This window comes from Urocitellus parryii, chromosome Y, assembly GCF_045843805.1.
Source record: "Urocitellus parryii isolate mUroPar1 chromosome Y, mUroPar1.hap1, whole genome shotgun sequence".
NCBI lineage: Eukaryota > Metazoa > Chordata > Mammalia > Rodentia > Sciuridae > Urocitellus > Urocitellus parryii.
This window is the reverse complement of record NC_135548.1, coordinates 2885879-2904275: the sequence shown is the minus strand read 5'-3', so window position 1 is coordinate 2904275 and position 18397 is coordinate 2885879. Positions and strand designations below refer to the sequence as shown.

Sequence of the window (18397 nt, the reverse complement as noted above, 5' to 3'; positions counted from 1 at the left end):
AGTGGTCGGCCACCATGGATCAGTGTGCCGGGAGATAACACAAAAGCAAATGCTACTTTTAACATAATAATAGTGTCAAGAAGTGGGGCAGTTCCACACCAGCCTCCGCCCACTGGGCATTAAAACCAGGACACCATCCCTGCCTCTTTTCAATCACAACCCATCAATCATTCTCTCACATCGTTTCTGAGTCACATTTAGAAAACCCTTTGTGCAGATGGACCATTTTCTGCCCCTGTGGTCAATGTATGCCCATCTCTATCCAGAAAGGGGGACACGCCTTCTTCAAAGTCCTAAGTATGGCATACAAAAAGGGTTATGTATTCTTCACTTAGCGACACTAGAGTTTATAATAACCCATTTGGATAAAGTTTACCTATTCTTCCTACATTTACATATGTAGTTTACATCGTCTTTATATACACACGTGAAAAACATTTCGAAATGCTAAAATCATTCACCTGTTACTTTTCTCAAAAGAACAGAATACTAGAAACATTTATCTTGGAGTGACCCTAAGTGGTGTATTCTTTGTACGTTTTTAGGTCCCTCCCCGCCCCCCGCAGAGGGGTGTCCTATATTTGGGACAAAGGCACACAATAGGTTAGTGTTCTTTAAAGATAAGTCTAGGAAACCATAAACTCAACTCAAGACACTTCGGAAAAGATTTTCCTTTTAAAAAAAATCTGTGTGGTCTGGCAGGACCACACCTATAATCCCTGGAGCTCAGGAGGCCGAGGCAGGAGGATGAGAGTTCAGAGCCTCGCAACTTAGCGCGAGGCCCCGTCTGTAAATAAAATATAAAAAAAGTGCTGGGGATGTGGCTCGGTGGTTCACTCCCCAAAGTCTGCGTGGGTCAATGATAAAAATTGCTGTCCCATGTCTAAAGAGGCGGCGGCGGCTCAGCCCCACGCTGCTTCTTTCCACTCCACAGCGGTCATCACAACCATGTCTCTGGCTTCCCCCCCTGGGCCGTGGGAAGACGTTTCAGACCCAAACCGTGGCACTACTGTGCGCTCTCCTCCCCCTTCATGAAATGAGTTCAGCAGGTGGGGACGCACCCAGGCGTGGCAAGTGAGAGGGCACTGCTGCAGACCTAGAGCTGGCGGGAGCACGCCTCCCGTTCCCAGGGCCACGTGGCGGGCAACCTGGACGGGAGGCAGGGCGACTCCCTCCACCTGAGCCACTGACCACAGGCAGATGGTGGGTGGCCGTGTGTCCCCACCAACAGGCTGCAGGCAGGGTGGACACACCTCCGCCTTGCAGTGGCCTCACATCAGACTCACAGCTGTGCGCTCCTGGCCTAGCCACACCTCCAGCCCTTTACTGTTTCTTTCGAAACAGGGTCTCACTCAATTGCTGAGCCTGGCCTCAAACTTGTGATCCTCCTCCCTCAGCCTCAAGATCATTGGGAAAAGAAATAACCAAATATTTTGCTGGGAACGGTTAAGTCTATCATTTAATTTGAAACTACTTTTATCACGGAGAAGCACCGACAGACCACGTGAGACAGGGAGTATTGAAGAGCTCTATCAATCATCCACATAGGTCACATCAAGGAAATGTCTCATCATAAAAATAACAGCACAGGGTTGAGCATTCCATCTGTCAAAGAGATGCGGGTTTCCTACTGAAAGTGCTAATGAATCTCGAAACAGGAGAAAACATGTTTAAGAAAAGTATTCTGTGCATCAAATATCTTCGCCAACGGGAATCAATTTCCACCATACTCAGGGATTCCAATGGTCTCCTTTGACCGAATAGTGAGGGACCAGATGCTAAAGTCAAACCAAATACAGTGAATTTGTATGGATGGGGGGCGTGGATGCCAAAGGATTACTGCGACTCAGCTCCTGGGGAGGCCGAGACAGGAGGATCACATGAGCCCAGAAGTCTGAGCCCTGCCTGGGAAACACTGCCAAGAAGAAAGGGGTGTGTGTGTGTGTTGTGGGTAACAACTTAGCCACACAAGCAAAACGGAAGTGAACGAAGCTATCCTTGCAAATGGCGCTCGATCACATTTATCTGTGGCTTTCTTAAGTGGAAAGATGTTCACCGGTTCTCAACTGAACTTTGCAAAGAGAACACACACACATGCCCACTTCCTATGAAAACTAAATATCATAGAAATACATTTTAAATGTGCTTCCCGCTTTAAGTTTCGTCTGACTTGCTTCAAGACTTCTCATTTCTCAGTGCCTAAGATCACTGCTTAAGTGAAACACCAAGCCCAGTGTGAGTTGTGGGTACCTGTAGGTGTGCTACAAAACCCTGGCGGTGATACTCCCGAAAACAAATGAAACACTCGAACAAAGTCAGGTGTCATTTAAATGAAATAAGCTCACAGAGGGACAGGTGCTATTTTATGTTAACTTTCTACAAGTCACACCTGACTCGAGTGTCAAGAACATCTCTTTGTAAAACAAGTCATCCTATGGTCCCAAATGTGGAATTGGCAGGGATACATATATCTCAGATTAAATATGGAGGTGCATGCCTTTCAGTTAGCTATAAACCTTGTCCCCCAAAGTGTGTGAACAGCAGGGTATGATGGGGTACACCTATAATCCCAGAGACTCCAAGACCAAAGCAGGAGGATCCCAAGTTTAAGGGCAGCCTGAGTAACTTAGTGAGACCCTGTCTCAAATAAAAAAAAAAAAGGTTGGGGACATAGCTCAGTGACAGAGCAGCCCTGGGATCCATTTCCAGAGCTGGTGGGGGCGGGGGAAAGTATAGGAATAAAATAACTGAATTTTGACAAGTATGCCTCCCTTTGGTTCTTTTGATAAAAGAGATGAACCTCCTGATCACTGAGAATAATCAGTTCCTTCAAAGTCATGATAGGCAGCCGAGTTTTGAAGTTATGAACAGAAAATGCAACGTAGCAGACATGAGCAAGCCCTCAGACTTGGGTGGGGTCTTACACTGGGATGGAGGGACCCCCTGCCCCCACAGGGGGGCCGCGACCTTACACACAGGATTGATGGTCACCTGTGAGAAGGGACAGAACTGGTGTTTGCCCCTGTGTGGTGAATCAGGTGGACAGTCGGCTGTGGTCCAGTCTTGGAGAAGCCAAAGCAGATGGGTAGGTCATTTGGCAGATGAAGAAGTTGGCCAATTCTTCGAGGGCCATCGCAGATGCACCGTGGGTCCTGCTACCTTGGATACTACCACTCGGTCGTGATGCCGTTGGTCACAGTCGCCACAGACAACCTATCAATGGGCACAGCTCCGCTCCAGTGAGGTTGCAGTGATGCCCAGTGGAATCCGAATTTGACCTGCAGGCCACAATTTGCTAACTCCATGAGACAGCACATGTCACGTTGGATCCCTCTGCTACCATTCCTCATGAAGACCTCAAAAAATAATCCCACAGGAACACAGGATGATGGGTCCTCAGGGAAAATGTTGTACGATTCCACCGAAGTGTGGACAGGCACTGTGCACAGGGAGAAATAGACGGCTACTGTGTACTGGGTTCAGAGTTCCAATGTAGGCAATGAAGGACTCCTCGAGATAGACCAAGAATGTACTTCACACCACTGAACCGTCTGAAAGCGGCAAATTCTGCGTTACGCATATTTTACCACATTTTTAAGAACCTGCAATGCAGCATTGGTGCACAATGTCATTCTTCCAGAGAGCCTTCTGTTTTACAGAAAAATATTAAAAAACTGTGCCCAGTAAAAACAGAATCATTGCCCAGTTTGTTTTCAAACGAACTCATCCAGGGTGGACGAGTATCTGCTTTCTCTTCACAAGCCAGATCCAAACCCTTAGCAGAAAAAAAAAAAAAAAAAAAAAAATGCACTCGGTTATTTTCAAATTCACAGGCGACGACGTTTGACATGGTTCCCAGTAGAGAGGCACGTCCTAGAAATAGCCTTGGAATCTTGAAGGTTTCCGAAAGACCCGAATGTTTATCAAACTGAGAAATTCTCGGGCTAGCTTCGTCCTTGGAGAATTCAGCTATGCAGTAGCAGAATGGAATACTTTTGTCAATTAAATTCATACTCATCCATTTTATTGGGAAATAAGGATGGATGTTCTTGGTAAATCAAGGTTAATCAGTCATTAAAAAAAAAAAACAACCCATTGTGCTGTTACAGAATGCTCAGGACGGTACTTGTAGCTGTGTGTCTTGGTGGTGGTGGTGGGGGAGGCGCGCCTAGAAATCTAAGAAAAACAAGATATTTGGATCTAATTTAGATTTCCTTATCTAGGAACGGAAACACAGAAACACAGTGAAGTACAACACATTGTTCGACTTTCTGTCACTGACAAAATACATGGGGTCACAGAAAAAAAGCATATTTTGGCTCCTAGTTTCAGAGATTCTAAACACTGTACTTCAAAGTGTTTATCTGCATCTCTTACAGAGTCCTGATAAAGCCCAAGGTTAAAGAGCGATCACTTGAACGTGCCCAAGGAATGCATTAAAATCACTACAATACACCAGACACCCCCACCCTCTCAACCCCTTTACCAAATGCAAGCATCTGAATTCTGCGTTTACAACATGCATGTAGCTAAATCAAGAATATGTTCACTACAACCAGCTTCTTCAACTAGGAACAAAAAGTGAAATTTTGGAAATCACACGGCACTCCATTGACTATATTAACTAGCTGATAGTAATTCATTTAAGTATGACCCTAAATAATTCATTTCGGTATGAGACTGATTTTCTGATCTAGCTCCCTGTCCTACCTCCTCCACCTTCAAGGACCAGTTTAAAATATATCTCCTCCAGATCCTTCTAGTGTCTCCCTGGGTATCAGGAATGTGACGCTGTAGGAGGCCTGACCTATTTTACTGTGTTTTGGTGCCATCTGGGGGTGGGTGGGTAGGTGCTGTTGACATCTATGTGCAGGGCCAGACATCTCTTGGTGCACAGACAGCCCCACCTCCAAAGATCATCCAAGGTCCAAGTGACATTGAGAAAACACATTGCACTCCACGATGACCAAGGGGACTTCTGTTCTTGAAGTCAGTTTCACATTCTGTTCGTGTGGAACGTTTTTCTTGCTCCTATGTTTGTTGTCCAGATGCCCGCAGGGTCCTGGTAGGAGCAGAGTTTCTATTTTTCCAACCTTCTAGGAGTGTTATTGGCGATCTCGGTTCTTTATGGTCATGTGGGAAGTGTGACCTCACGGGCTGGCTATGTAGAGTCTTCATGTTTTCATCTCCGGACGCTTCTGTCCCACTAAAGATAACATTTGTGTCTGCACAAAGGGTCCTCACAGACGGATTTCCACAGAGAAACAAAGACACCCTGCCACATTTTAATAGGCTGAATGGCGGCAGTTCTACCTCTGAGCTATGCAATTAACAGGTGAGATAACACTGCTGTCAGCACAGGACTCCTACGGCAAAAACACAGGGGAGCGTCCTCTTCATCTGGGGACTACCTGCATCTCAGACCTTCAGGAGCCCGACTTTGCAACCTACTCAGGGTTGAACGTGGGCCTGCAGAGCCCTGGTCCCCGTCAAGTCATAGAGGATGCCATGGAGAGTTGGAGGCGAAGGTGAGGAAATAAAGACCCCAATGACCGGATACGCACAAGGGGGCTCAGGATTTAGAAGGCATCAATGTCAACTGGAACCTCACACCCCTCCCCAGCACTGGGGACTGAACCCAGGGCCTCACACCTGCTGGGCCAGTGCCCTAGAACTGAGCCCCGTCTGCAGCCCAAGGCTGGACCACGACCTTCCTCACATCTTACCACATGAGAGAGTACCTACCGAAACTCAGGATGACCCGCCAACCAGGCCAAGCGCTAACTGCTCAAACTGAAGACATGGGACTGGCCATCCCACCTCCCTCACCATGCCACTCCTACCAGATTTTAACAGCTCAGCGAGTTAAAACGTCCTCACAGAGACGAGTCCCATTCAAGTTCTTAATAGGTGCCAATATTATGTCAGGAAACACAGGGCTAGAAGATGAGGGCCTTTCCTATGCAAAAAGCTAGCAACATAAACAACACAAATGCCAAAAGAAATGCCCAGGGTCCCCCTAGAGAGGGCAGGGTCTGCCAGCCTATCACCACCCATTTTTCCCTTTAGGAATAGGACATCTGAATTTTACATGAGTACATGACGTGACCACACACACCCTTCCCACAAGAAGGTATCCATGTGACCCAGTTCTAGCCAATCAGCTGTAAGTAGAGGTCAGAAATGCACCTTTGCAACAGTTCCCTTAAAAGCAATGAAGCTCCTCCCTATTCTTGAAGGAGTGGACAGTGGATGTGAAGGCAGGAGCTACAACAGCCGTGTTGGACCCAGGTAAAGACAGCGCTGGGGACCCCATTATGAGGAAACCAGAGGTCCCCACTTCCAAGCTACAAAAGTTACACTTTAGGCCATTAGTTACCTGTCGAATTATTCATTTTTGACTTTCTATTTACCTTCTAAGGAAGGTTAAAAGCCACTAGCTAACATCCTATAACTCAGATCCATCAATGGGAAAAGGAAAGAAAGCATTACATCTATGGTCAGAAACCGAACTCTTCCTGGTGCTTAGCAAGTCCACTGTGTAGATGAACAAATATCACCACAAATAACAAATATCAAACTTGAATTTGCTAGGGAGCCATATTTATTAAAAATGTAGGAAACTTAACTTGAACGATATGTTTTACCCAAGTCCCATGTATCTAAAGTAGTTACCATTTTCAACTTGTATCCCATATGAAGACTTGAGATCTTTTACATTTCTTTTCCCCAATCTCCCAAACTGACAAGGTATACTTTACAACTTTAGTGATCTCAATTTGGATGATAAAGGCTCACTGGAGATGTGTGACTGGTATTATAGAATAGTTCATAAGATGAACACTTGACAATGTAGATCCACACGCCTGTGGTTCCCCGTGTACCTACAAAAGCTATTCAGGAACTGTAGGAAGTATCAAGGGGCTGACTGGTACAAGGCCTGCCTAGCATGCACAGGGCCCTGGGTTCCACCCTCAGTGCTAAGTTTTTTAATTTAGGTTCATTTGAAAGTAGCCTATTCCTCAGTGACATTAGGCTCACTTAGAGCACTCAATAGCTCCTAGGGACACAGAGAAGCCTGCAGAAACCAAAATTCTTCAATTGTGGTCTGCAGGGAAGAGAGATGTGGTGCTGGGGATGGAACCCAGGGCCTTGCACGTGCCAGGCAAGCGCTCTACCGCTGAGCCATAAAGCCAGCCCCCAAATTTCAGTTGTCGATGGACTTTTCATTATGTATTTATACGTGGTGCTGAGAATCCAACCAAGGGACTCACATGCCAGGCAAGCACTCTGCCAGAGCCACAACCCAGCCCCACAGGGGACTTTTAGTTAAAACTAGAACTGTTCTGATTTTAACACTATTGTTTCTAAAAATAACACTTTCTGCTTGAAAAATATTTTTTTCTGTATTGTAAGTCCATTTTTTTTTTGTGGTTTCATGCAGACGCTAGAGCTTGGACTGTCCCAAACTGTACCAAATATATTATGTTGTACTTTACAGACATCACATCAAAAAAAAAAATCAAAATAAATATCACATGAATAATTTCTACAGGGTTCATTTGTGGAACTGATCCTATTTTGGCTCTGCCGAGTTAAATAACAAATCACGGCATTATTACATATCAAGATAGGGTTTACAACGTCAATTTAATATGGTAAGTATATACTACAATATAATTTTTGCCCGTTTCTTCTGACCTTGATATATTGCATTTCTGGCTCATGTTCTATTCCTGCTGGTGGAAGAAACCAAATGGCTTCTGTGGTGGTGAAGGCTCTGGAGTTTGTGGAATGCAGTTGGCAAGATGAAGAGATATATGCAGTTTTTTTCTTTTTTTTTTTTTAAATTTTCATGACTCTCGATTCTGTACCTGCCAGTTGTTAATTCTATGCCCATAAGCTCTTTTTCCCCCTTGACCATCATGAAACAGATTAATAATGCACTGTTGTAGCTAAGACAAAGCTCTAGAATTTTCTCTGCTTGAAGTTATTTTTAATAGAGTGACTTATAAGTTTGGGTTCGACCCAAAGAGCTGTGGATCTCCTAATGACCAGCAATCAGCAGGCAGTGAGCCGAGAGCCCAGCCTTGCACCTGGAGACCCTGGTGAGCGGGCATCGTGGAGAGCTATAAATCCTCACGGGGCAGCGACCCTGCCTGGTTGAGATGCGCTCACCTACCCAGGAGAAGTGACAATGGCAATGCTTGTTAGTACAAGCTGCACCTTCCTCACAGGGGCCACAGGAGGACAGAGGCGAGGACAGAGGCAAGCACACTAACTAGCCATCACTGCTGCCATGAGTCCACATTCAAAGTCCCAGCTCGGAACCCAGTGTGACGCTATGAAATATGGGTGGCCCCGAAGACATCCCTTGTTGCTGTGTGGTTCTTGTTGTCACCTTAAACCCCCTTTTAGATCCGATACCCTGTCCCTTACCTCCAGCAGTCATTTTAACATGGAGCTCAGTCCTGGCCCTCACAGGCACTGGGAAATTGATAAGCCTAGAGATGAACACATCCATGGGATCCATGAGGACACAGCAGTCACTCGACAGCCCCTGGGTTAGCTGGAGGAGCATCACTGCCCCGTGAAGTTCTGTTGAGCATTAATTCAACACCATCCACAGGGTGGGCATCAGCAAGGAGACACTCGGTTCCGCTCATTTTGCACGATGGGAATTTTGCAGCAACGGGAAGAGAGCTTTTGGTTTCTATGTTAGTGTTCACGGAGAGACGAGGAGGTCCGCTTCTCCCAGGCTGAAACTGGCCCTGTGCGCGGCTACACCCAGGACCTATGCAACTGGTCTCCAGGTGCCAGCCACCCGGAGCCACCTTCTGAAAGGAACCCGGGGGATGGAGCCGCGGCCTCTCCATGGGCAGTGTCTGTGCCTCCTGGGCAGTGTCCTGCCAAGCACAGCCCTGGTTTGTGGGGCAGACTATTGAGAGAAAGTGGGATTGAGCCACTCCTTGTGGATGAGCGCAATCTCTTCAGTTTGGCAGGAAATGATTCACTCGAAGCCCGGCTTGCGAATTCAGTGCACTTTGGAACAAAACCACACAAACATCATCAAGGATCTAAATCTGTTATGTTGCGAAACACAGACTCTCTACCCCCAAATTATTGGAGCATTTGCTTTTCAGCACTCCAACAATCATCTGAGTCATCACTCACCTCTTCTATCATCTGTTTCATCTCAAAGTTTGAGAAGCTTTCTTTAAATACTTTTGCTTACAACAGACCCAATCAAGGGAGAAACAGGAGTCGGTATTTGGCAACTTTCTGATGCTGTGATGTCACAAGATAGTAAGAGAGACCCTGCTGACGGGCTAGGCAGAGAAGCGTGAATAATGACGTCCAAGAAATACAGAAAACCAAGGAGAGAATACAGGACAGCTCCGAGCTGCAAAGACGGCACAGACACGCCACTTCCCAGACACCTGAGGAATCCATCTGCAAGGTAAAGCACACGTCACACACACACAAGCACACGCACACACACACTCCCAGGACACACCAGACCCTGGCTAATGACATGAAGGAACCCATCGGCAACCTTGCCAATGTACAATGGCGTTTATAAAATCATCTTTGATTGATGAACACCATCTTCTGTTGAAGAATCTGTGCGTTTCCCACCGTCGTCACCGCGTGGAAACACTGTCACTGGGTACGCATACTTGGGAACAGACACCTGCCAGCATCCACACACCTCAGTCCCCGAGCCAGCCGTGCTCACCCCAGGACACCCGACCTTGCAGGGACAGGGCTGCGGTACCAACAGCAGTGCGTGTGGACATCCAAGTCCATCCATTTCCCAACGGGTTCCTTTTGGCTTTAGCTTTTAACATGCGGATGCAGTCTGGCTCAAGTGCAGACTAAACATGCCAGCAAACATTAGAGGGGACGCATTCAGGGCTGGGGTGTAGCTCAGGGGCAGAGCTCTTGCCTAGCAGTCCATGAGGCCCTGGGTTCTATCCCCAGCCACAGAAGAGACAAGAGTGTTGCATTTGGCTGAATCTGTGACATTACAATCCCGGAAAACAACCAGGATGAGGGAAACCCAAGAAGTATAACGTGCAAAAGAACCTGCGATATACCTTTTACAAGTGGCTCCTGTCCACCCCAGGGAAAGGAAATGCTATTGGCTGCCCAATATAAGACTGGGGGCGGACGAGGACTGGACGCAAAGCCAAGGATGCCAAGCATTCCCGGCTCCTGGGTCACGTGAGCACTCTCCACCCACGTGTCCCTCCTCCCTGCTGGACAGCTGCTATGACCTTTCAGGAAAGCCACTGGTCATTGGTCTCAGGAGCCCTGTAGTTCTATTTCCAGCCACCTACACTAAAGCAAAAACTGGAAGCCATCTCCATCTCCAAACACAGGTGTTAGATGAATTATAGAACATGCTCTTGGGAGGAAGAGACGCAGGCAAACTCTCTCCCTCTAAGGTCATGTAGAAGGTGCACGCTGCCCAGCTGAGCAGACAGGTGGCCAGAGGCACCATGTGTAAACATTTGGAAGAAAACACAGGGAACTTCTGTGGGTGCCTTTCGGTGTCTTGTTTCATGCTCATATTTATTTACCTTTCAAAATGCTTGCAACACCTGGCTTTTAATATATATATATAATAAACAGAAAAGAGGACAATCTGGCAAGCAGAGAACAGTTACTCTCGCTTCCTCTGGGGGGTGGGGTCTTCCTGGAGTAAATGGCGGCTGTTTACCTACCGCTTCTCTTCCAGGAGCTTTGAAAGGCCTCCCCACAGGCCAGCTCCCCTGGCCCCCTTCCTGACCGCTCACCATGCTAACGTCTATAAACACAACATCAAATATTGATGGTTGATATTTGCTGCTTCTAAAAATACTTGGAGGAGAAAGGAACTCTCTGAAGGAGGCCTGCACTTCACCTTCTCGCTGAGCTGGCCGAGCCTCACCTCTTTGGAGGCAGCTGCCCACAGCATGGACGGCCGGTACCCTTCCCTCTCAAAAGCCCAGTCCTTCTGCCCAAGCTGGTTCCCTGGGACCAAATTAAAGCCCTGGCTGTTGACTTGCTGCACAAGTAAATATTACATAATGGATGAACTGGGAGTAGGAAAAAAACCGATTCCCCTCAACAAAAACCACTTTGAATGCTTTTCCCAAGACAGGTCACCAAACTGAAATATACCGTCCAACGGGGGGTGGCAGAGGGCTTGCCCAGCATGCTCGAGGCACCGGGCGGGATCTGATCAGGCGTGGGTGGCACTGTGTGGCGAGAGTCAGTGCAGACACGGGGGTGCCTGCTTTTCCTGCACATGGATGACCCGTGGGACCACCCAGAACCAACCCCTGGCTGTCACCAAGGCACCACCACCAAAAAAAACCCACCATGTTAAGGCTCATTAGCAGATGCACACCAACACTGGGCTATCATCTCCCAGCTGTCACCGACAGGCAGCCACCTGCCTCCATGTTCCATCTCCGCTTCGGCATTATTATTACTGGTTGTTTTTTCCCTTGAGAAATTTTGGTGACCCACCTCAGACTGGAAAAGGAGGGAAGGTGAGAATTCTTATTGTTTAAAAATCGCCCTCAGGACCCTGTTCTGCTTACACAGATTTCCTCCGGCCTCCAAGAGGTGTCAACGAGTAACTGCTGAAGGAATGGATCTTGTACTGCAAAGCACCAAGGAAACGCAGCCACCTCTGACACCATGACTAAGACAAAATTCTGTAAACTGAGCACTTGGAGAGGAGTCTCATCGTTAGTCAGCTCTGCCCATTCACTCCAAAGGTCACTCAATTGTTTCATTAGTTTGGAAATGAAAGGGCAGTATTTCCTCAACGTCCTGGGACAGGACAGGCATGTGGAAATGCGATACCAATTTTGAAATTAACTGGAAGATAAACGGGAAAGCATTTATATGTAGGCTCTCTCAGCTCCACAGGTGAGGGCAAAGATTTGGTTAAAGAAGCAAGGGCGGCAGTAGTCCTCCTCCTAAATTACCAGTACCCGAGGTCAACTGTGGTTCAAAAATTATCAAAGGAAATTTCCAGAAATAAACAAGTTTTACATTGCATGCTGTTCTCAGTGGTGTCATGAAATTTATGCAGTCTGACTCCATACTGCCCTGCATTTGAACATCCTTTGTCCAGAGTATCCACAGTGTATACACTACCCACTCATTAGTCACTTGGCAGCATCTCAATTGTCAGATCAAGGGTTGCCGTTAACTCTAATGCCTGTGTTTAAGTAGCCCTTATTTTATATATTAACGGCCCCAAAGTGCAAGAGTAGTGAGGCTGGCAACTCGGATCTAACAAAGAGAAGCCGTCTAGTGTTTTCTTTCAGCAAAAAATACAAAACTTTATCATGGGTTAGGTAGGCACAGGGAACAATAGCACATATAGTATTTGGTACTATCCATGGTTTCAGGCACCTACTGGGGGTTTTGATAAGGATCCAATGTGGATAAGAAGGGATGACTAATTTTTCCACCATTTCTTATGATTACACATTCACAGAGTTATTCCTTAATCAGGATGCCAATTTGTGAGTTGTAGGCGATTTTTTCAGTGGCACCCAATGAGCCTTGCCTCCTGACACTTAAATTCTGGTACAGTCCACCCACATTTACCACACTGCTGGTCTGAAATACAGTAGGAATTATTGTGCATGACTTCTGTGACCGAGTTAGAGAAAGCAGGGCTGCAGCCCCACGTGGAAGGGCATGTAACTGAGCCTGCAGCCCAAGCAGGTTTCCCAAGGTTTCACCCCACGCCGACACCTTGCCTACAACTCCGTCAGAACCAGCCAGCTGAGGGTGCCTCAGGTGACAGGACTCATGAGAGACCATCAACCACCAGCTGGGCTTTGGGGTCACCTGCTACACAGTGAAGATAACAGGGGCGGAAGCTGGAAGTGCATTAGCAGAAAGGAGGAAACGGGGCAGAGACAGCGCAACCCAGTCCATCCCACTCCACACACCATCATCATTACGTAATTCTATTTGTTCCCTTAAAGCACATGATGCAAAAGAACCCACAGAACACGTGGCCAACAGGTACCACCACGTACGAGTACATTTTTGGTCACCTCCCAAGTCTCATAGGTTAGTCCTTTAACACCCAGATTTGGAAAGATCACACGGTTGAATCCCATCCCCCAAATCCCCAGGGAATAACTTGCTCCCCTCGTGAAACATTTCCACATCCATTTTAAATGAGAGCAGAAGAAAAGTTCCCGCTTCCAGTTCTCGATGTACTCTGAGGTCAACCCTAAGCGCATGTGATCCATTTTACCAAATTCTTGACACAAAGACATAAGAAACTTTCATCACCTTGCATCACCGTCACAGAGGAGATTCCCTTGAAAGAAAGTGTCCCTTTGTGACTTTCAAGTACTTATGTTATCTCGGGGACAGGGCTAAGACTTCTTCCAAAGCACCATTCCCGGCTCTGTGTGGCCAGCTTGCTTACGAGTCCCACATCATCTCCAGAAAAAGCGGGAAGGTCGGACACACGTGCTCATGACTTGGGGCTCATATTAAGAAGCTCGCGCTGTTTGAGGGCTCTCATGATGATGAACACATCTTCTCAGCATTGCTTCTGGAAGCTGATCCTCCAGGGCCCCGAGTGTCTCCAAGGGCTGAGCTCAGCAACAGGACACCCAGGTTACCTCCTGTTTACATGCGAGGCCACCGCTGCCAAGAGAGGAAACTCCAAGGTCTCACCTGCCCCGCTCCGGGACTTCCAAACACAGAACATTTCCCACTGGACATTTGTTTGTTTAACATGGTTCCCTGGAAAGAGCCAGGAGTCCTGAACAAGGTCCAACTTGGCCCCCAAGCCTCCTCTGCAGGGTTACTTCTTGAGGAGAAAGCTGTAGGAGGCCCCATGCAAAGGGCTTTGGATCCCAGCTTCAAAACCACGAGGGCAAAGTGGCTTCTCTCCTGTGATCCTGGCACTAGAACAGGGCGAGGGCTAAGCTCCACGTGGCCAGACTCAGGTGACCCTTTGGTGGCCGTGGGTCCGGCAGAGCTGGCGCTTCATGGCTGAATCAGAGAACCCCAGGGGAGAGGCAAGAGGGCACTCGGCCTGCATTTGTAGAATTCCTGCCGTCCAGCCACGCGGAACAGCCAGATCCCGAGAGGTGTGACCCAGAGCAGGCTCCTGGATGACCCAGAGCAGGCTCCTGGACCAAAATTCACCTGGGCAGGCAACTGTGAAAACTGCAGACCAGCAAACTCTCCCCGTGAACCAGAGCACACAGGAAATCTCCTCCTGAGGGGAAGGCCACACACACCCACTGGGCTTCATTTACTCCAGATGGGCCCTTTCCAACCAGATCTGTGTGGGGCCTCCCTACCCCGACAGGCCGGCCGCTGTGTGGCAGGGAACACTGCACTTGCCGCTTTGTTTTATTTACACGTTAATTTTATCAAAGTCAAGGAATGTGCTGCTTGGATTTCTTTGGCCCCTTTACAAACAAGTCTCTTAAATGCATGCTCACGTAGCTACCACAGACCACAGCTCAGAATCTGCAAGGGGGGTGGGTTGGTGGGACACGGCCGGTGTTATGGGTTTAACTGGGTCCCCCTAATCTGCAGACCTCCAAACAGGTCCTAATTCTGCCACAGAATCCACGTAGATGTCAACAGTTAAACTAAGGTGGGATCAAGTTAGACGAGGGTGGGTCCTCATTTAACATGATACCACCCTCTTAAGGTATCAGTCCACACAGGGCTGGGGATGTGGCTCCATGGTGAGGCCCTGGGTCGAGAGAAAATAAGAGCTCTAGAAAGACACCCAGCAGGGAGAAGGCCAGGTAACCAGCAGAGATGGAGGGGAGGCGTCTACAAGGTCAAGGCCAAGGACTGCCAGAGCCACCAGAAGCTAGAAGATGCAAGGAAGGGTCCCCCACCGAGGGGCTTTGAAGGGAGCAGACCCTGCTGCCACCTGGGTTCTGAACCTGTGGCCCACAGAACCAGGAGACAATACATTTCTAAGCTGCCCAGCTGGTCCTGCTTCGTTCCAGCAGCCCAAGGAATCCCAAACTCCACCCACACACTAGGCTTCAGCATCGCTGTTGCAGAGAATCCACAGGCAGGCCAAGGGCACTCTGGTGAGCTCTGGTCCTGTGTGGAGGGAGAGTGGACACAGAGGACGCACAGACCGAAATTATGGATTAACTCTTTCGTGATTCCACAACGTTGTCCAGAAATGAACACACACAGAAGGGGAGCACATTTGTTCACGACACGGGTAGATATAAAAACAGTGCAAATGCATGGATATCACTAGATAATTATTCTAAAAACAGGTGGTGAATGGATTTCAGATCAATAAGAGACACAAACACTATGGTTTGTGCTTGGCCCCAGGGACCATCACACCAAACCACAAACAGATCAGATACTATCAGTAGGATGAGCTCCTTCATCCCCAGCAATTAGCCTTCTAGACGCTTTCATTAATTCCGAGGGGCTGGAGGTGGAGCTTAGCGGCAGAGCACTTGCCCAGCATATGCAAGGGCCTGGGTTCCTTCCCCAGCACTGCAAATTCGTAGTAATAATAAATCTGAAATTACCTCCCTCAAATCCACCTGCCTCTATGCCCACCTCTCACGACGCCAGAAAAGCCAACCAACATTCATTCCCTCTACTCCCGGACTTCTGTGGACTGTTCAAGGATTCAAACCCTGGGGCTGCTCATTCTCAACTGGCTCAAGAACGGCAGCTCCGTGTGGATTGAGAAACATTTCAGTAATAATCAACAACTGAGTCCTGAGCTTGTTTTTAGATCTGGATTCTCCAGCTCCAGGTCCAAGTCAAACAGGACCAACTATTAGAAAATATAAGGTACTAAAAATCATTAAAACATTCCTGACATTTCCAAAAGGGAGAAAAGCCATTCCATCATCATTTATTAAATAACATGTTATGGTCTGAATTTTAAATGTCTCCTAAAGGCCATGTGTTACAAGGCTTGGCAACAGCCTGTGGTGATACTGGGGGGTGGTGGGATCTTTAAGAGGCGGAGCCAGTGGAAAGAAGTGAGGTCAGTGGGGGGTGTGGCCTGGGGGGGGTACTGGGACCCAGCTCCTTCCCTCAGCTTCCCTGAGGCTACAAAGGTGAGGCACTCCAGCTGCACCAAAAGCGCGGGCGCACACACACACACACACACACACACACACACACACACAGCACACTTTTTTCCAACTTCAAAGTCTCCCAAGGCATGGGAGCCCTGCATCCAGCACCAATCATAACCATCAAATTCGCTTCACACATGCTAATTCATAACCTCCAAGAAAAGGCCTTCTGAGCCAGACTCTCAGAAACCTTGAGCTTGAACAGTAAGACTGAGCCACTGTCCCCAGCCCTGCACTTGATAACCACGTACAGCTGGAGCATCACTGCACTTACAGCCATGTCAGTCAATAAGACAGCACCATGAAAGGAAAAGGGAAACCCAGTCACTCAGGTGGTAAGGATGCCCGGGACCTCCCAGAGACTCCGTGTTCTACCCAACACACACCCAGGGACAGCCTGGACTGCAGTTCCAAGGGTCTTGCTCACTGGGATGGCCTGCTGCTGGCCTCCTGGCTCATCCTCCCGAGTGGTGAGGGATGGCAGAGAGCCCAGAGCATGCTACAGGGAAAGGGGGCCCACACATCAGTCCCAAGTCCCATTTCTAGGGACCATGGATGGTACAATTAAACCTGGAACAATGCAGGCACTTACCATATATTAATTCTTGACCCCAGAAATAGCAACAGGAAGTGCTACAGAATTATTATAGTGTTAACAGTTCATTTTATGCAGTTTCAGTTTAATTCTGCATCTTTATGTTGGTTTACATTTCTTTCAACTGTGGACAACACCATGGAAGATTTTGATAAACAGCTTTTTTCCCCCCTTGGAAGTGCTGGGGATGGAATCATGAGCTTCTTGCATGCAAGGCAAGAGCTCTACCACTGAGCTACACCCCAGCCCTTTAGCTTTTCATAGATCTGTTTATAACATACTATAGTAAGTAAAAAAAATAGAATATTATCCACATTTATCTCATGCATTCAGAACATAACTTTTCCTTACTCATCACTCTTTAGAAACTAGACGGTTCATTGTGTGTTTTTCCCAAATCGTTGCGTATCTCCAGAAGAAGAATCTGGTTATACGAGTATTGGAGGTCAGCTGTGCGCATCCTGCCCTTGGGGAACATGTCCAGAGCTCAACACCTACCAGCATTCCTTTGCAATAAAAATCCAAGCCCAGGGGGCAAGCTTCCACCAGGAGAACCCAGCCCTCCCACCGCCCCTTCCTGAAGACTGTCAGAGACACCAGGCGTGGCCAGAGACTCCCTCCTTATATGACCCACCTGTTCTAGATGGTTCCACACAAGGACAGAGACCAGCTCCTGAAGAACAGTGGTGGTGGCAGCGGCCTGGGTGCCCCACCCCCCATCTCTGCTGTGAGCTCTGATCAGCTCATCCCAGACTCACTGGGACCTCATGGCTACCCAAGCTATCACCTGAGACCACTCAACCAGACGTCTAGCAGTCCCCGGAGCATGTGCAATCAGCAATGCATGCCTGCGCCTGTTTTTCCCCTGTTCCAAGATGTCCCTTGGCCTTTTCCTCTGCATAAATCCACTCTTCCTCAAAGGGTAAGCTGTAAAGCTGATGCCGTCCTTGGGCATCCTTCATGCTCCGGGGCTTGTCTGTGTTCAGGCTGGTTCTTACCCAATCAGGCTATTTAAAAAAAGAAAGAAAAAGAAAACGCATTTCATTTATCATTGTACCTCTGCTGCTCCAGAAAAGACTCTGCCAGCGTTGGCTCAGTGACTTGAACTCAGGTATATTATTAAAATGACACCCTATCACACAGCATGGCTTTCCACAGGTCTAGACACACGGCAGCAGGCTGGCAGCATTGGCCCGGTTTGATTTTAGGTTTGTTGACAACACATATTTCCTTTGATCCAACCGGGGTCAAAAGGGCTCAATGACATGACTGAGAATGAGCACTTTTCTGTTATAAAGGTAAAATACCATTCTCTGCAGTACCTCTTCCAAGCTATCATGTTCATGCCATGCATCCCCTCCCAAATTTCTATGTTGAAACCTAACTTCTAAGGTGATGGTATTAGGATATGAGGTCTATGGGCTAGACCCCCGGGAGGTGGCTAGACCCCCGGGAGGTGGGGCCCCTACAATGGGGATCAGTGCCTTTATGAAAGGGTTCCCAGAGAGCTCTCCCTTAGTCCTCTCTCCCTTGAGGACACAGTGAGAAGGCACCGTCTATGAGAACACAGGTCTTTGCTAGACGCTGAACCTGTTTGTGCCTTGATCGGAGAGTTCCAACCCTCGGAACCACAAATGAGTTTCTGTTGTTTATAAGCTACCAATTTGTT

The 18397-nt window shown here is 47.9% G+C and overlaps 1 protein-coding gene across 5 annotated transcripts in view; it reads right to left on the bottom strand.

Moving 5' to 3' along the window:
* The window catches only part of LOC144251038 (F-box-like/WD repeat-containing protein TBL1X), a 169951-nt gene that overhangs the window by 54936 nt on the left and 96618 nt on the right, over positions 1 to 18397 (bottom strand). The window contains exon 1 of one of the 5 annotated variants that reach the window (XM_077794167.1): positions 2977 to 2986. The exons of the other annotated variants lie outside the window; for them this stretch is intronic. The gene's annotated coding sequence lies outside the window, so the exon portion shown is untranslated. Of the gene's footprint in view, positions 1 to 2976; positions 2987 to 18397 lie in introns of those variants that run through there. 5 annotated transcript variants of the gene reach the window in all.